Source organism: Giraffa tippelskirchi, chromosome 13 (genome assembly GCF_054371585.1).
Source record: "Giraffa tippelskirchi isolate mGirTip1 chromosome 13, T2T-mGirTip1v1.2.pri, whole genome shotgun sequence".
Lineage (NCBI taxonomy): Eukaryota > Metazoa > Chordata > Mammalia > Artiodactyla > Giraffidae > Giraffa > Giraffa tippelskirchi.
The window spans coordinates 109,135,422-109,153,977 of record NC_137287.1 but is presented as its reverse complement, the minus strand read 5'-3'; the positions used below and the strand labels follow the sequence as shown (position 1 = coordinate 109,153,977).

The 18,556-nt window shown below is 44.0% G+C and overlaps 1 protein-coding gene across 35 annotated transcripts in view; it reads right to left on the bottom strand.

The window, feature by feature from the left end:
* Window positions 1-18,556, bottom strand: part of RALGAPB (Ral GTPase activating protein non-catalytic subunit beta) — a 121,605-nt gene that overhangs the window by 86,354 nt on the left and 16,695 nt on the right. For 6 of the 35 annotated variants that reach the window (XM_081557150.1, XM_081557160.1, XM_081557155.1 and 3 more), the window contains one exon: window positions 9,431-9,601. The exons of 7 other annotated variants lie outside the window; for them this stretch is intronic. The gene's annotated coding sequence lies outside the window, so the exon portion shown is untranslated. Of the gene's footprint in view, window positions 1-5,958; window positions 6,882-7,116; window positions 7,405-9,008; window positions 9,343-9,430; window positions 9,602-13,270; window positions 13,446-18,556 lie in introns of those variants that run through there. 22 more of the 35 variants (XM_081557151.1, XM_081557176.1, XM_081557152.1 and 19 more) reach the window with 10 other exon arrangements.

Genomic DNA, 18,556 nt, shown 5'->3' with positions numbered 1-18,556 from the left:
AAAGAAATCAATTCTGAATACCCATTGGAAGGACTGATGCTGAAGCTAAGCTCCAATACTTTGGTCACCTGATGCCAAGAGCCGATTCACTGGAAAAGACCCTGATGCTGGGAAAGTCTGAAGGCAGAAGAGGGCGACAGAGGATGAGATGGTTGGATGGCATCACCGATTCAATGGACATGAACTTGGGCAAACTCCAGTAGATGGTGAGGGACAGGGAGGTTTGGCGTGCTGCAATCCATGGGGTGGCAGTCAGATATGACTTGGTGACTGAACAGCAACAACATATCAAAGAATTGCTAAGTATATATGGGTAGACTTCACCATACACACAAATATTCAGACACTGGCATCAAGCTGACTTATTCAATAGACAGTTAATAACCATCTATTATGTACAATGCAGTAAATTAGGAAGGAAACAGATTACTAGGACATGGTTACTACTTCAGTAAGTTTACAGTCTAATTGAGGAGGTTAAAAAATACATAAATAACTAACATAAGTTAAAAATTCAAGTTCTGAACACTCTCTTTTTTTAAAAAAAGAAAAGCTGTAGGCAAGATATTTTCTAAGTTTAGAGGACAAAAGATTACTTTTGGATGAAAGAAAGGCTGAACTGGAAAACAAAAGGATAAGATCAGGGAACACTATAGTATATGGGGCATATGAATTGGGTACTGAAGGAAGGTTATAAATTTTAACAGAGATAAGAAAATGCAGTGGATAAGAGAACAGAATGGGCAGCTAGTATATAAGAGGAAGGACACTTGCTTCAAGTAGCAAAAAACGGCATCAGAAACTGAAAACCTAGAGTGGCAGAAAAGAAAGCTACATACAGAAGGCAGTAGGGTTTCAAGATAAGCAGTGACTTATCTTGAACTTATGGAATAAGTTCACTATTATAATTATAATGATAATAATTATGAAAGACTATGAATACTAGGACTGGGGATCTGAAATTAACGTAGTAAAAACTGGGGGCAGAGATGAGAAAAAGTTTAACTTTATCACAGGAATAACACAACAGGAACTGAATTCCTATTAAGGAAATTTGATGGAAGTGTCCAACATAGGCTGAGGGGACAGCAGAAAAGCAGACTCCAGTGTGTCTGATACACTAAGGAAGGGAAGGGCAGGAAGGATGGGAGCGTGGCAGGGAGGGTTGGGCACTGTGGTGAAACAGGAAGACATAACTGAAGTCAGATGGTTGAGAGCTTTGACTGTCATGTTAAGGTTCTTATGAGTCTCCTTTCCAGCTATCAGGGCTGTTGGCTATCAACTTGAGCTGCTAGCAGTGAAGTCTCCCCTTTCAACGCTCCAGAAGTAAATGTGATATTGAATTGAAAGTGAAAGTTGCTCAGTCGTGTCTGACTCTTTGCGACCCCATGGACTATACAGTCTACGGAATTCTCCAGGCCAGAATACTGGAGTGGGTAGCCGTTCCCTCCTCCAAGGGATCTTCCCAGCCCAGGGATCGAACTCATGTCTCCTGCATTGCAGGCAGATTCTTTACCAGCTGAGCCACAAGGGAAGCCCAAGAATACAGGAGTGGGTAGCCTATCCCTTCTTCAGCAGATCTTCCCAACCCAGGAATCGAACCAGGGTCTCCTGCATTGCAGGTGGATTTTTTACCAGATAGGAGGAAGGCAAAAATGACAGTGCTCCCCTGAAGATCACTTACTATCCTCCCCAACTCTACACATATCCACTTTCTAGGTAATCTCTGGATGTTTCTAATGTCAGGTCATTGTGTGCTAGGTAACAGCTTATGGCTTGTAAGTACTACCACAGAGTAACATGAAGGTCTGGTCTAATTGACAAATTACCAAAATGATCAATACAGTGGTAGACACACTAAGACCACAGTCTGGCATTAATTACATCAACTGACTCAGCCAATATTTATTACATGCCTTCTATACACCAAGCACGGGGAATATCGTAATGAATAAACAGCATTCTTGCTCCTAAGGCGCTTCAAATCTAATTACAGAAAACAATTTTTTTTAACTTTGTAAAATAAATTCATACATCAGTTATTTCATTGAACAAACATTTACTAAACACCTGCTATGTGTCCGATATTGTCCTAACATGTAGGGAGGCAAACATGAATATGACACAACGGCTGCCCAAGAACAAGTTTCATAGTGAAGAAGAGAAACCCACGATGAATAAATCCATGATACAGTAGCATTCAACATAATAACTGAGGTGATGAATTATGAAGGGAGCATCCTACAACAAAAAAACTACCGCAGATTGTGCTGGATAACAATGCACCTTTGTACAATTGACCATTTTCAAAAAGTTCTCAGGAAAAAAAAAAGTTCTCACATGTTACTTCACTTTAGTCCCATAACAAGCCTAGGAAGTTAAGGAAGACAGATGTCACTAGCCACTACGACTTGCTCATGGTCCCATCAAGCAACAAGTGAGCTGGGACAAGAAATTCCACCTCTTGCCGTGAAGTCCAATGCTCCTTCTTTCGTTTGGACTCCGCACCTCACCATATGACCTTGGACAAGTCACTTGGCATTTCTTTGTCATAGTTTCCTCACCTGTAAAACAGGGAGAATACCTGCAGTACCTAGCTACAGTGACTCGGGAGAAGGATCAAACAAAGCAACGTAAGTCAACATACTTTGAGTAGTACAAATTCAAGATACACACTATCAGGCATGCTTTGTTTCTCTAAGGAAAAATAGGGCATAGGGTGCCAAAACACTTGAATAGATGAACTGAGTAAATAAATGCTGGATTTTAAGGTACATACATGTGTTCAAGGTCACGCATAGAACTTTTATAACTAAGAAAGACAAAAAGAACATATTTCATATTTCTGTTGTAGTCCTATTGACCCCCACGGCAAACATCAATCAACCTTGGCCAAAAAGGAATGTATTCACCTGTGCACCAGATTCTAACTGTTAGGGATCCTATCAAATGCCTGAATTACAAGAAAGAGAGACAAGTTCTGCCTGCATTCCTTCCGAAAAGTGAAAACAGGTAGTTTTTGCTAGCCTATCCCCCAAAAAAGAATACTCTGCCTGTCCCCCCACCACCACAGTGCTCATGCTCATCTTTTATGTCTCACACTTGCTCTAATACAGTAGCCATAACTACATGTTACTTAAATTTGAATTAAATTACAAATTCAGTTCAGTTACACTAGTTACATTTCAAGTCCTCCACATCACATGTAGCTAATGGCTACCATATTGGACAGTGTAGATATAGAACAATTCCAGAAATTTCTATTTGGCAAAGCTGCCTTAGATACTACACTTTTACTTTTATTACAACCCTTATTGGACTATAGATTCCTGAAGGAAAGGAGCTGTGTCTTATTTATCGTAACATCCCCAGTTTATACAGCAAAGTACACATCGTACGATGAAAAGCACTATTTATCTAACTTAGTATCTCAAACATAGCACACTACTCTGTCCACTTCCCCCATCCACAAAACACACACACACACACACACACACACACACACACACACACACACACACACGAAACAAGACACCTCTCATATGAGAGGCGTGAGGGTGGAAGGGGATACTGTGTCCAGAGCAAGACCTGCATTCTAGTTTTGGAAGTTCTACAGCCAACCACGCAGTCCTGAGCAAGTTACCTACTTTCTTCATCTATAAAAACTTAGACTTAAACTCCATGTACCTTAATTCTAAAACTCTTAATCAGCTTGCATCAAAGAAAACAATGTATTCTATCTGAAATAGACCTATCTGAAAGGTCTTTACAGATGTCAGGCACCACATCTACTAACACCGATGGATACCTCATATTTAAAAGAATCATTTATAGTCCTCAGGCTCTCATGATTACAGTCACGTTTTGTCTTTAACTGAGTCTGTGTAGTTTTTCACCTTTTCTTGGGGATCAACTAGAGACTTAAACCTGAGGCTTAAAGATTGAGTTTCTTCCATGTGCTGAGGCCAGAATGGGATACTCTGCCATATCTGATCAGAGAAACAAGGGCAAGTTTCTTGAGTATCTGAATTTAACATAAATTATTCTATCAGTTTCTACATTAGCCTTAGCCTAAAATTTGAGAAAACAATACAAAACTGAACCAAGAAAATCTTTCTATAACAATCTGTATAATGTAAAGAGTGCCATTACATGAAATGTGCTTTTTATTCAGTCCATATACTTCACCATACTTAACTGCAATAAAAAAATCTTTATTGTCAAAAAACTTCTTCATAATGACCTTCACACACATACTCACTCACTTTTATAAACCTTACATGGTTTTAAGACTAGCCAAGAACAACTATAATCTGAATTACCAGCCTGCCTTCCTTTATAATTTGTAAATATGTTGGACAGTAGCAGTTCAGGCATTCTGTAATAAATATATACTAACTTTGTCAATTCTTCTGACATCAAGGTTTTAATCTTTGTTAAGTATTTCTTAAATTCTCCCTCCCGGTAATAGGATGAACTACCAACAGCACTTCCATCTATTAGTATTTACCAAGTGCCAACAAGGTAGTAACAATTGAAAGTGTTAAGTTGTTCACTGGTGCCCAACTCTTTGTGAACCCATAGGATGTAGCCTGCCAGATTCCTCTCTTCATGGGATTTCCCAGGCAAGAATACTGGGGTGGGTAGCCATTCCCTTCTCCAGGGAATCTTCTCAACCCAGGGATCAAACCCGGGTCTCCTGCATTGCAGGCAGACTCTTTACCCCCTGAGCCACCAGGGAAGCCCAATTATACTGAATGGATGATAACTAAACACTACTTTGAACAGCAGTGTTCAGCAGGGAACACAAAGGTCTAAGAGCAATAAAAAGGTTTCCACTACAGAACTGATTGTATCTGCTTGTGATAAAACTAGATATTAAAAACCAACCAATGTTGACTGCACATAGTTAGTCCTTTCGAGTGTGTCACTAAGTGCTAAGTGTGCAACACAGTGCAATTTGAGTGCTAAGAATGCAACGTGTTTATTCAACTTGGGGAAATTAATTAATCTAACTAGAGTATTTTCAAGCAAAAAAGAGCAAAACTATGTAGACTAAGAACTACCAAACACCTTTTGCAAATATGGAAATAGAGAAGGATCTGTTTGCCGCATGCAATATGTGGCATAAAAGGGATTCAAACATTCCATTCAGTAAAACCTTTGTTGAGTCTGTATGTCAAAGCACTGGGAGGAATACAGAGATGAGAAAAGATGGTTCAAGTCGCTCACAATCTTAGCAGAAGAAAGAGAAATATAGCACAGAAAGATCACTGGTAAATTTTATTAGGATCATGCTAAGAAGCAGATAGGAAAGACCCAAGGTTGTTGGGAGTGAGGGGTTGTGGGGGAAAGGTTACAGATAGAGGCACCCTGAAGGTTAAAAACGCTGAGAGTTATGCAGCCAAATATAGGAAGAAAAGGCTCCATGCACGTGTGTAAGAAAGAGCAGAAATGTGTGTGTTTGGGTGGAGCAGGGAGAAACCAAAGAAGACAGTCTAGGCAAAGAACAACATATGCAAACAAGACACTGAGATCTGAGACACTATATCCGTGAGTACTGTGTATCTAGGAAAATTTCAAGGTAACAGTTTCGCATGAGATGCACGCACTTTAAAAGGTCCAGCTGACTCGGAAATCCTGCACAGAAAGTTACTTCCCACCCCCAATAGGCTTTCACAAGGTGCAGTGAGCCTAATGAAAAGATTATCTGCGGGTGGAACCAGAGTTTCAGAAAAAAAGTCCCAGAAGATTCTCCTACACACTTGAACTGGAGAAACACTGAAACGTTTTCTTGAGATGCAAAATTATCTAGCAGTTCCCAAACTTTGCTGCACAGTGAATTCATGGGGGGGGATGTTTAAGAAATACTGCTGTCTGGCGTCGTCCCCGCCCCCCGCCCCCAGCCCCCCAGCTCCCCCCCCAGACACGCTGATTTAATTGGCCTGGCTCTGTTACCTGTGCATAAGAAATCTTTAAAAGCTGTTCCAGGTCATTTTTACGTGCAGCGAAGTTGAAGAGCCACTGACCTAATAATAGTTAAGAACTTGGGTCTGGAGTCAAATTTACCAGCTCTGTGACCTTGGGCATAGACGTCACCTAACCATTAAGGGCCTCAGTTGCCTCATCAGGAAGATGGGGATAATCATCCTCCCTTACCGGGTTCTTGTGAAGTTGGATGGGGTGAACGTAATGGCCTGGCACAACGCCCGGCGTATAGTAAGCGCTCAACAAGGGCTCGTTGTTCATCTTCATTATTAACTCTTCCTCCTTGAGAGTCACTGTGCAATGGGCAGCATCGTCCCCACAGGGCGGCAGCCACTCGACCAACCTTGCTGCTGGACCAGATTCTTCGCCGGAGTTGTCTAGCTCCGCTCCAGACCCGCCCCCTCCCCCAGGCTGCCAGGAAAGAGCTTCTCCCCGGCAGGGCAGCTCTCAAGGGCCACCCCGGGTTTGAGCAGACCCGACAGAGGCCACTGACTCCAGGGCCAAGCTCCCCCGGACCCCGTGGGTCCCCCCACCAAAAAATGAGATGCGCTTCCGAAGGCCGGGCCCTTAGAGCCTCCGGGGCCGAGAAACAAGGCTTAGCCATCCCTGGACCAGCCTGAGGGGCGAAGAGGGGAGGGTCAGGCCGAGACCTGGAGGCCCGCCCGGTTACCTGAGGCGACGGGCGGGGCCCGCATCGCTGGGGTGGGCGCCGCCGCCGGCCGCACTCGGCCTTCCGCCTCACGCCACCCGCGCCATAGGACCGGCGCTTTGGCTGCCCTGGCCGGTTGTCCTCAGGCGGTCGTTCTGTCCACCCGTCAGCGACTCTCCCACGGCGCCCGGGGACGACGAAGGCCAGTCGGGCCGGCCGGCTGAGATCTGCTCAGGCAACTTCCGACTGCCAGGGGCGGCAGCGTCAAATAACTCCCGGAGCCAACTGAGCCACTGCGCGTGCGCGGCGCGCCTGGTCAGAGATTTGTGCGGGTCCCAGACACCGGCGTCAAATAATTCCCAAGACACGGAGCCGGAAGCTGCGCGTGCGCAGCTATCCCAGATCGCTGCGCGCGGGACATAGTCCCGCCTCCTTTTCCGGACCAAGAAGAGCAGGAGTGGAGTGACGGATACTCCTACCTCATCGCAATACAGGCGTGGAGGCGGTCCACCTGCGTCCGTACGAATCAGTCGGAGCTCTGCCTGTTTTTGATGCGAACGAAGTAAGGTCTTCTCTGCAAGTTTCTAGCTCCTACTCAGATTCCAGGAATTTCTCACGTCCCACCATTACAGCATCCTTCTTTTGAAATGTGGCCTTTACCCCCCGCCCCCTTATAGCATTATGAGCAATGCACAATTCCAGGCCAGATGTGATTTACCAAGATGAATCAGACATCAAATTCAGAGCCTGTCATTAAGGAGGTGAGTCTGATAAAGGCAATTAGACGTTATTAATAGTAGTAATAGTAGCAAGAGATACCAGTTTGAGCACCTACAATGCACCACACGTTTCGTAAACAGTACCACTTCCAATCGTTTGGTTTCAGCTTCAATGAAGGAAATGATAAATGCCACTAGAGAGATACAGCTCAAGTGCCTTGGAGGTGTTAGAAGAGGAAACTTGGCTGAGAGAGAAGAGGAGGGAGAATCTGGCCTTTAGATTGTCCTTGATATTCAGAGAGGAAGGGATCAGGGTAATAGCGCTGCAGTCACTATCTGCAAAGAGCAAAATGGAGCATAGAAGATGCTGACTCCTCCTCCTTACCCTCAGAAGAGAGCATGGAGCAAAGAGTGACAAAGGAATTGGTATCCTCATGGAAAGAAAAGAGTGTTTAAGATTTTGTACACACACGAAAGAAAGTAGCTAGAGGAGAGCTATATCTAGGTCACTTTGTGGATCATAGTTATACATTTCAATTAAACACTGTGTGGCAAATGTTATGAGAGGCTCTCAATATTTATTCCAACCACTTAAACTTGCTTTTCTAAACTACAGAGGCTAGAAAGCAAAGCACACACTTCCCAACTTCCTTTGCAGTTGGGAGTGGCAGTAAGTCAAAGTTCTGTCCAATATGATATAGGTAGAAGTCTCAAGGGAGAGCTTCCTTTTCAGAATAAAAAGGAACTCTTTGGAGAAGTTTGTGACCTTCACCCTTCCCCTAATTCATGCTTGGAACTGAGGCACAACACCTGGAGGTACAGCAGTCATCTTGGCACCATGAGGATTGTGCTAGGGAAGGTGAAACAAGGACAAAAGAAGCCTGGTTTAGGACATACTCAAGCAACTTCACAACCCCTGGACTGCCTTCCTGTTTTATGGGGTAATTGGTGGGGGGTGGGGGGGAAGATTCTTATTTAGATCACAGTTTTTTTTTAGTTATCTGTTACTTTCAATTAGACTCATTCCTAACATAATAAATATGGAACTACTGTAATATAACAGACAGGTAAGAGGCTAATAATGGAGGTGACAAATTGGAAGAGCGATGGATGATAGAAACTGGAAAAATAACAGACATAGAGGACTGGGAACCTATCAGAGCCTTTGGGGAGATGATGAAAATAATCTCTCTCCTATCTGGTGACTTTAATTCATTCCTGCAAATTCTGCCTCTAAGTGAAAAGCTGATAAATGAAAAAAATTATATTTCCATTAATTTTGATGGGAAAACATACATTTAATTCCAACTCGAGACACCTAAATATTTTAAACAAAAAACATAGCAATGAAACAATGCAAACAAAAATCATAAGCAATAAATAAATAATCTTAAATTAAGAATACGACTTCTACATAAAATGTAAGGTATAAGGACTAATACACTGACCAAGAAGACAAGATTTAATATTAGGTGGGGGCAGGGGAGGTGGAGGAAAGATGCACGTGAGTCATTCTTTAAAGGTGGTATTTCTGCACCTTTTTCATTATCAGTTTTTTAAAAAAAAACTTTGAGGGTTTCTCTTAAATCAACATAAAATTATAGCACACGCAAAGCACCTTGAGGGAAAATGAAGACTAAATATCAGAACACCTTGAAACGTGGGGAAAAGTATGCATACACCATAGGCTGAAGAGACGTGAAACGCTAGATAGAAAAAACATTCAGATTCTCCAAACAGATTGGTTCTCCATCGTAAATTCTAACTATAAAAGTAGAATAAAGTGGGGAATTATCATCTGAAACTGAAATGGAACAGTTACATCAACTTTTCTGGCAGACTTTTTTTCCTAAATTGAAGACACCAGTATACATAATCTATCCCCCAGTACTTCTTCAAATGTAACCAACATCTTCCCACTGAGAGATGGGATCCATACTTCCTCCCCTTGAGTCTGGTTGGCAGCTGTGACTATTCTGGCCAATAGGGCAGAAGTAATGCTTTGTGACTTCTGGGGCTAGGTCACAAAGAGGATACAGCTTCCACCTGGCTTACCCTCTTTTGCAATGCTCACCTTCAGAACCCAGTCACCATATTGGGAGGAAGCTCAGACCACAGGAAGAGAGCATATGGAGATGTTTCAGCTGACAACTTGAGAATGTTTCAGCTGACAACATCAATGGCCAGACATGTGAATGAGGAAGCCTTCAGATGATTCCAGTCCCCAGGCTTCAAGCCAGCCCACCTAAAATCAAGTAGAACAAAGACAAGATAACCTCAGCCCAAACAGCAGCAAAATAAATATTGTCATTGTCTTAAACCACTAAGTTTAAGGGTAAATTGTATGGAATCATAGTAACTGGGACAGTTTTCAAGAGCCATAATTGAGAAAAGTTGTTAACAGATGTATGAGAAGTATGTTGTCTGTAGCCAATTTTTTCTTTTTTTAGCTGAGCAGAACTTGCTTGGTGTAGATAATGGTTGAGAAGACCCACTTCTATTTCTCCTGAACCTAACACAATACTGGCACAGCTCAGTGGTGCTCAGTGAACATTTATTGGATGGATAGGTGAGTGGGTGGAAAATTCATTGGCTCAGCACTGAACCCACTTTCTTGCTGGACTGTTAAAGTCTTAATGAATAATATCCATTGGTAGTGGTAGTAATCATTATTAGACCTGGGTAAGAGGTCCCCAGGCTTCCCTGGTGGCTCAGTGGTAAAGAATCTGCCCTCAGTGCAAGAGCCATAGGAGACACGAATTCAATCCCTGGGTTGGGAAGATCCCCTGGAGGAGGGCATGGCAACCCACTCCAGTATTTTTGCCTGGAGGATCCCCATGGACAGAGGAGCCTGGAGGTCTATAGTCCATAGGGTCGCAAAGAGTTGGACACGACTGAAGCGACTTAGCACAGCAAGAGGTACCCTGCCCCAGACCCTGTGCTTCAAGCAGTACTTCCTTCATTTTGGAATGGTATTCCTCAAAATTTTCTAAGTGCCTTTCTTAGGCCAACAATGCCATCTTGGTCAGGTGCCCCAATTAAACCAGTCCCCATGAGGGGCCTGTCAGCCAGAAATTTCTAACTTGAAATTTTCTAAGGCTCCCTCCAGTGGTTGGGACTGACCAGAGCCAGAAGTGCCATCCAAGCAGGACTAAGCAGTCCCAGACCACATCCATCCTCTGTGGGTCTCATTCTCCATTTCTTCTCTTTGATGAACTCTTCGACCCTCTATCTTACCCCCACCGTTCCCTCACATATATGTGTGGGTTGACCAGATGCCCTGAGATACTCCAGGACTCATGTCATGAGCTTTATAGCCAGTTGTGGTTCCAAGTGGACAGCCTGGCAAGGACCTCACTCTTGGTATCTGGTGCAGTAATTTTTTCACCAATTTGTGAAAGATTGGGCTGCTGAAATGGTTTTAACATGCTGATTTTGATGATTCTCACTCACATTGAAACCAGGCTGGGTTTCAGATCCTAAGCTACCAGCAGTCCCCTGCAGATGCTTGAGCTGCAAGCACCGGCCCAGGCATTGGCTTGCACCGCTCCGTTCAGACCGCACTGCCTCTCTGGCCTACTGCAGCCAGAGCAGTGGAAGAGAAGGGCAGTAGATGGCCTTGACTCTGTGTATTCTGCAGTCTCTTCCCCAGCTGGCCCCCGGCACGGTCAGCTCACTCCCTTTGGCAAAAGTGGCCATGCCTGTCTCCTCTGCAGACTTCTGAGATGTTGCTCTGCAATGCCAATGCACTCTTCCCACTGATGTCTCAGTAAAGCTTTGTATTTCCCAGTCTTATTTGCCTCAAGCAGAACACAGCTAAACCTGTGAGAGCAAAACCCGCAGAGGGTCTATTAGAAGTAGTGAGATGTTTATAAGGAGGCGGCACATTCTGAAAAAAGGTAGCACTTCCTGGTGACACCTGTGACATTGGAGCAAACTTCATTACTCAGAAATTTTTATTTTAAAAAGAGGTTAAACCTGTATTCTTGTGTGACTTTTTTCACTACTGGGACGTTGTCTGTCTTGGATTTGGAAAGGACAGCTTCTTTTAAATGATAAATCGCTTGCTCCCAACAAAGCAATGTCTTTAGCAGATCTAAATCAAATATAACATAAACCCTGGTTTCCCTTAACACGTCTGACAGAAACCACAAGGCCAACTTACTTCACAAAGCTATGATAGGGAACACATCTCATCCCTTTTCTCTGTAAAATTCAAAAGAATCTGTTTTGTACCTCCACTTTTCGGATGTGGTGGGCAATTCAATCTCAGTGTTTTACTGTGGTTCTGATTCTGTCGGGGTTCTCCAGGCTGAAGTCCTGGTGGAGTGCCCAAGACCAGAACACTGGGGAGCAGCCCTCTGAACTCCTGTCCACACTCCTGTCCACCGTGCAGGTAAGTCTCCTGTGGTTTCTCTTGTTATGGAGTACAGGTTCTAGGGCATGTGGGCTCAGTAGTTGCCATTCCTGGGCTCTAGAGCATGGGCTCAGCCGCTCCACGGCATGTGGAATCTTCCCAGACCAGGGATGGAATCCATGTCTCCTGCATTGGCAGGCAGACTTCTTACCACTCAGCCACCAGGGAAGCCCTGAAGTTTTGCTTTTGTGTCTTTATGTTGTAGTCACATACTGTAGTCTGTGTGATCCTGATGCATTGGTATTTGAGACTTGCTTTGCAGTAGATAACGTGGTCAATAGTTGTAAATATTCCAAATGTGCTTGAGAGAGATAAACTCTCTCATTGTTGAGCATGGATTTATAAATATGTTTTCTAAAATATCTATCAAAATCAAGCCTATATTCCAAAGACTAGAGTATGGATAGGGAAAATAGTTAGTGGGGATTTCTGGTAGCAACCACTTTAACCAAGTACTCAAGGTGATAAAGCACGCTGATGTCATGTACTCTCTGATGTGACATGATGAGAGTGGCATTTCACCTCTGTGATACTCTTTCCCAAAACCTATAACCCCAGTCTAATCATGAGAAAACGTCAGAAGAACCCAAACTGAGAGACATTCTACAAAATGCTTTTACCAACACTCTTCAAAAAAACAGTCAAGGCCATGAAAAATAAGGAAAGATGGAGAAACTCTTTCAGATTAGAGGTTAAGGAAAATAATGAAAAAATAATGACTAAACGTAATGTGGTATTCTGGATTGGATCCTGGTACTTTGGCCACCTAATGTGAAGAGGCGACTCAGTGGAAAAGACCCTGATGCTGGGAAGGATTCAGGGCAGGAGGAGAAGGGGACGACAGAGGATGAGATGGTTGGATGGCATCACCGACTCAATGGACATGAGTTTGAGCAAGCTCCAGGAGATGGTGAAGGACAGGGAGGCCTGGCGTGCTGCAGTCCATGGGGTTGCGAGGAGTTGGACATGACCGAGCGACTGAACAACAACAACAACAGAAAATGGACATGAGTGGGAAAACTGGGGATAACCAAGTTGAGCTTGGAGTTCAGTTAATGGTATTTAATACCAATAGTAAGTTCTTAATTTTGACAAATGTGCTTATTAGGAACACCTGGGTAAAGGATATGTGGAAACTCTCTGTACTAGGTTTTCAACTTCTTTGCAAATCTAAAACTATTCAAAAACATTGGGTTGACCAAAAAGTTCATTCAGGTTTTCCCATAATGTGAAATTATGGGGAAATTATGGGCAAAAATTCCCCATAATTTTTTTATGAAAAAAACCTGAATGATCTTTTTGGTCAACCCAATAAAATGTTCATTTTTAAAAGTCAAGCCTATTAATCACATCGTTCAAATTTTCTAATAAAAATAAAGTCAGGAAAAAATTAAAGGGGGGAGCTCTGCCTCTACTTCTCCAAACACTTCTAATTTAGAACCTTCAACTTTAAAGTCCCCATTGCGATGCATGTGTGGATGCTCAGTCATGTCTTACTCTTTGCAACTCCATGGGCTGTATCCCTCCAGGCTCTTCTGTCCAGGGAATTTTCCAAGCAAGAATACTGGAGTGGGTTGCCATTTCCTTCTCCAGGGCATCTTCCTGTCAAAGTCCCCAAGACAAGGAAACAAACACAAAACTTCGCCATCTTCTTGATATGGTGCAGAAGACCCTTCAATAAATAATAACAAGGGTCAATAATTTAATGAGGCAGGGCAGCTGGTATATCACGAGTTTTCATACATCACTGTTTAATTTTCACCATGTCCCTCTAAGGGCTTCCCCTATGGTTCAGAAGTATAGAATCGCCTGCAATTCAGGATACACAAGAGACATGGGTTTGATCCCTGGGCCAGAAAGATCCCCTGGAGGAGGGCCTGGCAACCCACGCCAGTATTCTTGCCAGGAAAATCCCATGGACAGGGGAGCCTGGCAGGCTACCGTCCATGAGGTCGCAGGGAGTTGGACACAGCTGAAGCGACTGAGCAAGCATGCATGTCCTTCTAAAGGAGGTAACTGGGGCCCAGACAGGTTGAAACTTGTCACCTAAGTCACCTGGCTGAGTTGCACCAGGTCTGTGTAACTCTGAAGGCAGGGATCTCCCATCCACTCCAGGCTGTTGCCTTAAACCTCTGTGGTGCTCACCATCCACACTGGCCATGTTAGAGCACCTCCCAGCATCCCTGACACTGCTTTTGCACGTAGACCACTCCTCCTCTGCCCAGTTAATTCTGCTTCCTCCAAAAGAACTTCTCTGACCCCCAAGAGGTCAGGTATCCCTGTTTAGACTCACAGCACCTCTCATTTGCCCTCCATAGCATTTCTTACAGTTTGTTCCTTTTTTTCATTGTTTCCAGAGTTACTGATCTTTTTTTTTAAAAAAAAAAATTATTTATTTGGCTGTGCCAGGTTTTAGTTGTGGCATGCAGGATCTTTAGTTGTGGCAGTGTGGGATCTAGTTCCCTGGACCAGGAATTGAACCTGGGCCCCTATATGGGGAGCTTGGAGTCTTAGCCACTGGACCACCAGGAAAGTCTGTCTTAGTTTTTAATGGTTTCTTCATTTGTGGGTTACTTGTTTATCATGATGGGACTGTGAGCTGTCAGCTATTTATGTTCACTGGTGTGTGTTCCCACTGCTTACTTAGCACAGAGGCTGGCAGTTAGTAGGTGCTCAATTAACAAGTGGTAACTGACTGAATGAACACATTCCAGGCACACTGAGGTTAACTCTAGCAGGCAGGGCTTATGCTGGGCTAGCACTACAGAACTTGGCATCCTGCCTCAGGAAAGCTCAGGAACATGCCTCAGGCATTCCATCAGGCACACCTGATATGTACCTGGCCCCACTATGACTAGATAAGGAAGAGGGATACCAGGGGATGGCGAACCCAGGCTGGAGCAGCTTCTTTTAAGCCCCTGCAAGATACAGCGGCCTTCCAATAAAGGAGGCATGTTTGCAACACTCTTCTTTGATGGATTTAGCCTTGAGCCCCTCATCATCTAGATCTGTGCTGTAGCCACCAGCCACACGTGCTAAAAGCATAACCCAGAGGTGCTGTAAGCATAACATGCACACCAGATATCCAAGATTGAGTTTGGGAAAAAATAGAAAACATCTCCATCATTTTTAAACCTTGATTATATTGTTGGAATGACAGTATCTTTTGATGTTCAGTTCAGTTCAGTCGCTCAGTCGTGTCCGACTCTTTGCGACCCCATGAATTGCAGCACGCCAGGCCTCTCTGTCCATCACCAACTCCCGGAGTCTACCCAAACCCATGTTCATCGAGTCGGTGATGCCATCCAACCATCTCATCCTCTGTCGTCCCCTTCTCCTCCCGCCCCCAATCCTACCCAGCATTAGGGTCTTTTCCAATGAGTCAACCCTTCGCATGAGGTGGCCAAAGTATTGGGAGTTTCAGCTTCAACATCAGACCTTCCAATGAACACCCAGGATTGATCTCTTTTAGGATGGATTGATTGGATCTCCTTGCAGTCCAAGGGACTCTCAAGAGTCTTCTCCAACACCACAGTTCAAAAGCATCAATTCTGCGGCGCTCAGCTTTCTTCACCGTCCAACTCTCACATCCATACATGACCACTGGAAAAACCATAGCCTTGACTAGACGGACTTTTGTTGGCAAAGTAATGTCTCTGGTTTTAAATATGCTATCTAGGTTGGCCATAACCTTCCTTCCAAGGAGTAAGCGTCTTTTAATTTCATGGCTGCAGTCACCATCAGCAGTGATTCTGGAGCCCAAAAAAATAAAGTCCGACACTGTTTCCACTGTTTCCCCATCTATTTCCCACGGAGTGATGGGACCAGATGCCATGATCTTAGTTTTCTGAACGTTGAGCTTTAAGCCAACTTTTTCACTCTCCTCCTTCACCTTCATCAAGAGGCTCTTTAGTTCTTCTTCACTCTCTGCCATAAGGGTGGTGTCATCCGCATATCTGAGGTTATTGATATTTCTCCCGGCAATCTCGATTCCAGCTTGTGTTTCTTCCAGCCCAGCGTTTCTCATGATGTACTCTGCATGTAAGTTAAATAAGCAGGGTGACAATATACAGCCTTGACATACTCCTTTTCCTATTTGGAACCAGTCTGTTGTTCCATGTCCAGTTCTAACTGTTGCTTCCTGACCTGCATACAGGTTTCTTAAGAGATAGGTCAGATGGTCTGGTATTCCCATCTCTTTCAGAATTTTCCACAGTTTATTGTGATCCACACAGTCAAAGGCTTTGGCATAGTCAATAAAGCAGAAATAGCTGTTTTTCTGGAACTCTTTTGCTTTTTCGATGTAGTGGATGAAATAAAATCTATCACTAAAATTATGTCATCTGCTTTTTATTTCTTTAATGAAGTGCCTAGGAAAATTCGGGTTTTTTATTTTTATTTTTGGAAAGTTGCCATTTCCATGTGTGGGTTTCTCTTGGCAGTGATGTTCTAGACTGTATACTCCATGAGGCCCCTCCTCAGCTTTGTTCAAGTTTTCTGTGAGCATCTTAGAGCCAGGCCTGCACATAGTGACTGTTCCATAAATACCTAGAAATAGAACTTAAAGCTGTATGTGATCCCTGGGAGGACAGACACTTTCTTGTTTACATATATATAATTTTGTTTATTTATGTTTGGCTGTACTGGGTCTTTGTTGCTTTGTGGGTTACTCTCTAGTTGCGGTATGTGAGCTTCACATTGTAGTAGCGTCTCTTGTTGCAAAGCACAGGCTCCAGGGCACTCGTGGGCTTCAGCAGTTACAGCTCTTGGGCTCGAGAGCACAGGCTTGAACAGTTGAGGCACTCAGGCTTAGTTGCTCCATGGTATGTGGTAACTTCCTGGATTAGGGATGGAACCCGTGTCTCCTGGATTGGCAGACAGATTCTTTACCGTAGAGCCACCAGGGAAGCCTCGAGGGCAGAAACTTTCTTATCGATCCTTGTATTCAGATTCTCAGCACTGTTCCTAACAAATCTTTTTTTGCAGGGACAAATGAACCTTCATTCTCCCAGGTCTCCAGTCTCCTGGCTTGATTCTACTACATATACCTCCCACCAGCGGCTTCACCAAGGCCTCTGGTCAGTTCAGTTCGGTTGCTCTGTTGTGTCTGACTCTTTGCAACCTCATGGACTGCAGCACGCCAGGCCTCCCTGTCCATCACCAACTCCCAGAGTTTACTCAAACTCATGTCCATTGAGTCAGTGATGCCATCCAACCATCTCATCTTCTGTCGTCCCCTTCTCCTCCTGCCTTCAATCTTTCCCAGCATCAGGGTCTTTTCAAATTGAGTCAGTTCTTTGCATCAGGTGGTCAAAGTATTGGAGTTTCAGCTTCAGCATCAGTCCTTCCAGTGAATATTCAGGACTGATTTCCTTTAGGAAGGACTGGTTGGATCTTGCAGTCCAAGGGACTCTCAAGAGTATTCTCCAACACCACAGTTCAAAAGCATCAGTTCTTCGGTGCTCTGTTCAGTTCAGTTCAGTCGCTCAGTTGTGTCTGACTCTTTGCAACCCCATGGACTGCAGCACGCCAGGTCTCCCTGTCCAACACCAACTCCCGGAGCCCACCCAAACTCATGTCCATTGAGTCGGTGATGCCATCCAACCATCTCATCCTCTGTTGCCCCCTTCTCCTCATGGCCTCAGTCTTACCCAGCATCAGAGTTTTTTTCAAATGAGTCAGCTCTTCGCATCAGGTGGCCAAAGTACTGGAGTTTCAGCTTCAACATCAGTCCTTCCAATGAACACCCAGGACTGATCTCCTTTAGGATGGACTGACTGGTTGGATGTCCTTGCAGTCCAAGGGACTCTCAAGAGTCTTCTCCAACACCACAGTTCAAAAGCTTCAATTCTTCAGCACTCAGCTTTCTTTATATTCCAACTCTCACATCCATACACGACTACTGGAAAAACCATAGCTTTGACTAGATGGGCCTTTGTTGGCAAAGTAATGTCTCTGCTTCTTGCTGATAGGACATGGCTCTTCTTTATTTTTTTAAAATAACCTTTACTTTAGTTGTATTTTTTAAAACTGTTTATTTATTTGGCTGCACCAGGTCTTAGTTGCAGCACACAGGATTTTAATTGCATCATGTGGGATCTTGCATGGTGGTGCAGGGACTCTAGTCACCCAGAATGTGCAGACTCCGTGGTTGCAGCACTCAGGCTTAGTTGCTCCGAGGTATATGGGATCTTAGTCCCTCGACCAGGGATAGAACCTGCTTCTCCTGCATTGGAAGGCGAGTTCTTAACCACTGGACCATCAGGGAAGGCCCTCATGGCTCTTCTTGATCCTAATCCTGGTTCTTGGGTCACTTTAATCATACCCCGCAAAGGTTTCCTCAAGCTTGGAAGACCTAGGATGAGTCCTGCTTCAGATACAACCATAATGTGATGCGCACAATATCTTGGCATTGGCTGAAACATGCCCATCGTCTCTGTATGTGTCAGGTTCACAAGTTCAATCCTCAAGACTGGTGGTTTGAATACGGAATATTTTAGGAAGAGTGGATAATAGGCAATAATTTGAAACAGATGGTGGGAATAGTAAAATATCCTAATTTCCAGTTTTCCAGTACAAACAAGCATCTGACAACCTCATATGCTTGTGCTATTTATGAAATCAGCCTGCAACATTTTTCACTACTTCATACACTAGGAGATGGAAACCAGCTGGGCTGCTCATTGGAAGGGAGACAGGTCCCATCATTTCTCTGAGCTTCAGTTTCCTCATTTATAAAATGGAGGATAATTAAGCCTACCTCATTGGGTGGTTGTGAAGATT